General features: G+C 48.5%; 1 protein-coding gene across 4 annotated transcripts in view; it reads left to right on the top strand.

Annotated features, from left to right (window-relative positions):
- Positions 1-6,586, top strand: part of RAPGEF1 (Rap guanine nucleotide exchange factor 1) — a 162,577-nt gene that overhangs the window by 20,481 nt on the left and 135,510 nt on the right. The gene's annotated exons all lie outside the window — the stretch shown is intronic.

Below are 6,586 nucleotides of genomic sequence, written 5' to 3'. Positions count from 1 at the left end.
CTGAAGGGTTTATGTGACTTGTCCAGCTGGGTTGAAGAGCTAGGTTGACGCCGCTGCCCAGTATTGAAACAAACCCTTATAAAATGGAGAAGTAGCTTAATAATAGCCCCAAAAAGACATCACAGACTGAAGACTTTTCTAGTAGTATAAGTACACGTGAACAAGAAAATGGTGACACTTCTGCTTCCAGTTCATGCTTCTTGTCAGCAGTATTGCGAGGGAAAAACAACAGTGATCTAATGAGCCCTGACAAGAGATAGCCAGAAGCTGAGCAGTTGGGAAGAAAACTCCTTGGTGAATCTCACTCTGAATGTATATTGTGCCTTGGGATATTAGCTGATTAATTTGGATGACATATTAGTCATGATAAGCAAGACATTTACAAACTAAGCATCCAGAACGTGAAAACTAAAATTTTGCCAAGCACCGTGGCATAGTTCCAGCTACTCTGGTGGCTGAGGTGGGAGGATCACTTGAACCCAGGAGTTCAAGTCCAGCCTAGGCAACATGGTGAGACCCTGTCTGACACACACACACAAAAAGCCACAACCTCTAAAATTTAAATTATATCTGAAGTCACGCAGTACTCACATGAGTAATTTTACAGCATCAAGTGTACGTGCTCTGTAAAGGGTTTCATCTCAGCCTTCTGTTTTGGGCTCTTCTGTCTCCTGAATTGCCATTTGGGAACAGGCAGCCTAGTCCCGTGGCACTAAGCCAGCTAGCTAAACACTGGTCCTTCTCAAATGCATGTTTCCAGCCCCTCTTTAGGACATTATGCACCTGAACCAGATCTCTTGGTTCTCCCCTTCACTCTCTGCCTGGTAACTCACCTTGGGTTCCCCTATCACAGTAAATAATGCCATTTTTGATCCGATTGTTCAGGCTTAGAAATCTTGGTTTGGATGAGAAAACAATGAGGGTGTCCTTGCCTCCTCTCTCCCAGCGCACATCCAGTCCCTCGGTAAACCCCTGCGATTTACTCCGATAAATCCTGACTGGTCCCTCTTAGTACCTCCTCTGCTGACCCCTTATTCCAGGCCACCGCCGTTTCTCCCTGGACTGCCCCATGCCTTCCTAACCGGCTTCTTGGTTTCTTCTCCCAACTCGCAGCCATTCATTCTGCATTCCACAGCCAGAGTGTGAACTGGATCACATGGATCCTCTTTATGATTGCCTGGGGCTTCCCCACACATGTGAAGAGATCCGAGGTCCTCAGCGTGGCCTGTGTGCGCCCTGGACTCTGGCCCTTAACTCACTCCCTGACACCCCTCTCCCCGTCGCTGTGTCCCAGCCACACTGGCTTTTGTGCTCTTCTTCCAGGTGTTCCTTTCCCTCAGAGCCTTGGCACTTGCCGTTCTCTTAGTGGAACATTCATTCCCCAGATATTGTAGGGCACCTGCTGAGAAGCCATGGACAAGAGCCACGGTTTAAAGGCTGCTGGTGCCACCGTTTGCTGATCATGTGATCTTGGGAAAAGTTGCTCACCCATCTCCTTTTAAAAATCAGTTTCTCATTGATAAGTTGGATCCTGCGGTAGGGTTTTGGTGAGTTCATGCTGGGGAGTACTCGATTGGAAGAACTGGGCAAACATGAGTTCCTCTTCCTGTGTCCTTTGCTCCCTATCCCTAGCTGCCTCACATCTTTGTTCAGATGCCACCCAGAGAGGTCAGCCCTAACCACTGGGCCCAGAATAGCAGATAGAGTGCACATCACTTTCTGTCCCTCACCCCCCGCTCTTTTTCCCCCTTTAAATGTAGCCTTTTTTTTTTTTTTTTTTTTTTTTTTTGAGACAGTCTCATTCTGTTGCCCAGGCTGGAGTGCAGTAGTGCAGTCTTGGCTCACTGCAACCTCTTGGGTTCAAGCAATTCTCCTGCCTCAGCCTCCCCAGTAGCTGGGATTACAGGCATGCACCACCATGCCTCGCTAATATCTTGTGTTTTTAATAGAGACAGGGACCATGTTGCCAAGACTGATCTTGAACTCCTGAGCTCAGGCAATCTGTCTGTCTTGGCCTCCCAGAGTGCTAGGATTACAGGTGTGAGCCACCGCGCCTGGCCTATTTGCTTCTTTTTTATGATTTTTTCCCTCATTGGGAGGTAAGCTCCCTGTCGGCTGCTATTTCACCAGAGCCCAGAATGGTGCCTGGCACATAGCTGACGCTCACTAATTTTTGTTCAATGGATAGTGAGTACCCATTGTGTATGGACTCCAGACCTCTTAAGGGAGACGGGTGCATTTTTACAAGCTTGAGGAGCACAGCCAGAGTGCAGGCTGTGACCGTGTTCACCCTCGTGCAGCTCAGGGCAGAGGGCCATCAGCAGTGAGTGGCTCTGTCAAGTTTATCTGGAGGCGGGGAGTTGTAAAGGGCAGAGGCATCACAGCCTGGAGGCTGAGGTCAGTGGGCTGGCCAGGAGAGGGGCTGGAGTCTTCCCCAGTGTGGGCATTACCCCTTCCAATACTGCCATGGTCCAAGTGAAGCAGAGGCTGTGGGACCCTCAACACTGATCTTTGAGAGTCCACTGGATGTTGGCTGTGAGGTTTCCTTTGACTCGCTGGAGAGGAGGGACAGGAGCTACAGTGCAGGCAGGCAGGTGCAGGGCTATGCACAGTGTCCAGTCTCCGTGTGAGGAAGTGGGAGATGAAGGTGGGAAAGGTAATTTGGGGCCAGACTCCAAAAGGCCTTGAATGCCAATCCACGTACTTAGGACTTCTACCTTTAGTATTACAGGAAGCATCGAGGGGTTTTTATTATTTTATTTTTTTGAGACAGGGTCTGCCTCTGTCACTCGGGCTGGAGTGCAATGGCGCGATCTTGGCTCACTGCAACCTCTGCCTCGCAGGCTTAAGCCATTCTCTCACCTCAGCCCCCCGAGTAGCTGTGACTACAGACACACATACCACAATGCTTAGCTAATTATGTTTTTCCTTTTTTTGTAGAGACAGGGTTTTGCCATGTTGCCCAGGCAGGTCTCAAACTCCTGGGCTCAAGTAATCAACCCACCTCTGCCTCCCAAAGTGCTGGGATTACAGGCATGAGCCATAGTGCCTGGCCGCATCAGGGGTTTAAGAAGCATTCTCCTTACATATTTAGACTTTCCCCCAAGTCTTCCAAATTTCTCCCTTTCCCATACTGAGGGCTACGTTTAGTTCCTGGCCAAGTCCTGACTTTGTAAAGAACAGCAAGTAAACAGCTTCTTCAGAAGGCCGGATGCTGAGCCCTGATTGCCCTTCAGTGAACCAGCCTCATCCATGAAGCTTCTTGAAAAGCCAGAAACTGTCTCATTGGGGGGGTCCTTGAAATCTGAAGCAAGGGACAGGTTCTGAGCCCCTGTGTTTTGCAGATTAGGTTGCACAAGAAAGATGGGCTGGTGACTTTGCAGTTCATTTCTGTAGATTGTCCTTCTAGGCCTGCCTGGATAGAAGCAGCCTCGTGTGGGATCCAGCAGCAGTGGCCAGTGGGATGGGAGCCAGCATATGTAGTTGTTGACACATCCCCTGCAGACGTGGGTCGGTGGGCTAGCTGTGGGAGAGCACTGCAATGGGAGTCAGTGACTTGGGGCCTCTAGCCTCCTGTGAAAGGTCTTTTTTCTCTGGACCTCAGTTTCTCCATTTTATTGTAATGAGTTGGGCTAGATCAGTAGTTCTTAACCTCTTTTTTTTTTTTTTTTTTTTTTTTTTTTGAGAGGGAGTCTCGCTCTGTCACCAGGCTGGAGTGCAGTGGTGCAATCTCCACTCACTGCAACCTCCACCTCCCGGGTTCAAGTGATTCTTCTGCCTCAGCCTCCCGAGTAGCTTGGGAGTACAGGTGCTCACCACCATGCTCAGGTAATTTTTGTATTTTCAGTAGAGACCGGGTTTCACCATCTTGGCCAGGATGGTCTCTTTCTCCTGACCTTGTGATCTGCCCACCTTGGCCTCCCAAAGTGCTGGGATCCTAAGTACAGACGTGAGCCACCGTGCCCGGCCATTCTTAACCTCTTGAAACTCCTTAAGACTTTGGTGAGAGCCATAGACCTCTCTTCCCAGAAGAATGAACACGTGGTTTGCCAGCACCTTAGGAACCCCCAAAGCCCATGAGACAAAGCCCTGGATCTATAAGGCCCTGTCCCATCTGACCCCCGGCCTTCCCCTGGGCACATACCTCCAGCTACACAGGGCTTTCATACACACTGCTCCTTTGCCTGGTCCAGCTCTGCTCATCCTTCAAGTCTCACCCTTCCCTGACTTCCAGCTTAGATTAGGTCGCCCTGCTAGACATGCGTCCCCCATCCTGAATTTAGCACTGATCACTGGGATAACTAAGTGATTCTTCGTGCATGTTATCCGACCCTCCCCAAGCTCCGTGTTGGTATTTGTTGAGTAAATCTCTGAGGCCCCTCCAGCTATGACATTCTGAGACTGATCTATAAGTTTGCAGATGTGTCATAAGAGAGTCCCTGAGCTTGTATTTCCTATGACATTCGACACGTGGTGGCCTTTGCCTTCGATGATTTCCTCCAGGCCTGGACAGGAAAGTTACTTCAAAGCAGTCTAGGCCAGACTCGGTGGCTCATGCCTATAATTCCAGCACTTTGGGAGGCTGAGGCTCGAGGATCACCTGAGGCCATGAGTTTGAGACCAGCCTGGCAACCAAGCAAGATACTATCTCTACAAAAAATAATTTTAGTAATTAGCCAGGCATGGTGGCAGGTGCGTATAGTCCCAGCTAGTCAGGAGGCTGAGACAGGAGGATTGCTTGAGCCCAGCAGTTGGAGGCTGCAGTGAGCTGTGATTGCACCACTGCACTCCAACCTGGACAGCAGAGGGAGACTGTCTCAAAAAAAAAAAAAAAAAAAAAAAGGCAGAGTCTAGAGGACCCCAGAAGACAGAAGAGTGCCTCCCAGACTTTCTGCCTCAGTGCTTTGCTGGGCCTGACCTCCAGGCTGGTCATCGCCTTTGTTTATATTCTGGGCTGAGCTGGAACTCGCACTTGGAACATTCCCACAGTGCTTGGCGCTTCCTTGTATTGTTGTATTTTTCTCCAGGAGGGAAGTGACCAACATCAGACTTTCCTCCCAGCAGACAAATTCCATACACAAAGCTTTGTGTGAGCTACCGGGTACCCGCCTGAGCCTCTGTTTCTTTGGTTCTGGGTGGGTGAGTGTGCACATTACAGGGATCCACGAGCCCTTCCCTTCTGAGCCATTTCTATCTAAAAAAAAAAAAAAATCTCCTTCAAGAAGTGAGCACCGCCTTGCAGGATCCTGACTCAGAGTTCGTCTGGAGCCAACAGCGTCTTGTGTGTAGGGACAGGCACTCCTTAAAATGTTTCCTACTTCAGTGGCCACAATATTACCCCTCTGGCTTATGTCATGTTCCACAATCAAAATATCATTCCTCCTGGAGTCCAGCTACTCGGGAGGCTGAGGCAGGAGGATCACTTGAGCCTAGGAATTTGAGGCCACCTGGGCAGTATAGGGAGACCCTGTCTCTTAAAAAAAAAAATATTCGTGCGGTACAGATGTTTGTAAGATAAATTTTATTTTAATTATACTAAGAGAATGATTATTTACTAGAATATTGCAGTGGATCTTACTCTGATATGGGGGAGAAAATCCCTAGTGAGGGTAAATAATTTTTTTCAATGTATTGTATCTAAAGCTTGGAGATTTATAGGTAATAATAATAAAAACAGTGACAGTAGCTATTCTCATTGAGTGTCTGCTGTGTACCAACAAATTTTAAACATCTTTATTTTATTTTAGTTTTTTAGAGATGGGGTCTCACTCTGTGGCCCAGACTGGAGTGCAGTGGTGTGATCACAAATCACTGCAGTCTTGACCTCCTGGGCTCAAATGATTCTCCTGCCTCAACCTCCCACCTCAGCCTCCCAAGTCTGAATTCTTATTTAACCTTTAAACTACCCATGAAGTAGACAGCATAATGGTACACATGAACGTATGTGAAAATACAAGATGTGGAGAGGTTTAGTTTCTATCCCAAAGTTGGTCAGCTAGGAAGTGCCCCCATAGATTCAAACCAGGCCAGCTGGCCTTCAAAGCCAATTCCTTCACACTGCCCTCCTGCCTCCTCTGGTCATGAGGAAATGGGTAGCAGAGGTTTTCCTAGCCAAGGATAAAGATTTGGGGGCTGGATCCAGCCCTCCAACTAAATGCCTAGCGTTGATCCCTGCCCCTCTCTGAGGAATCTGTGAAATGGGGAAGGGAGTCGCTGGAGCAGATGATCTTGTGGATCTCCTTGGGTTTTACAGAGATTTGAGGCTTGGAGTAGTCATACCTGAAGGAGTGACCTTGATAACACATGGCCAGGTCGGGTCTGATTGAAGGCAGTTCGTACAGCCACAGCGTTCTCGGCGTATTTGTGCAAGGCTTGGAAACTCATCACAGTGGCTGTACAGTCAGCCTTCTGCTTCTGGTAACAGTTCACTTTTGATTCTTCCCATTTGTGAAGAATCAAAAAAATTTTGTGTTGTCTCCCTGAAATGTGGACTGGAGATGGGTCGCTTGCCCATCTTGGATTGCAAGCATACTGGTCTTTGGGGATGGCTCTATGTTTTTTTGTTTGTTTGCTTAGTCTGGGACAC

This window comes from Gorilla gorilla, chromosome 13, assembly GCF_029281585.2.
Source record: "Gorilla gorilla gorilla isolate KB3781 chromosome 13, NHGRI_mGorGor1-v2.1_pri, whole genome shotgun sequence".
NCBI lineage: Eukaryota > Metazoa > Chordata > Mammalia > Primates > Hominidae > Gorilla > Gorilla gorilla.
This window is presented reverse-complemented; position numbering and strand designations above follow the sequence as displayed.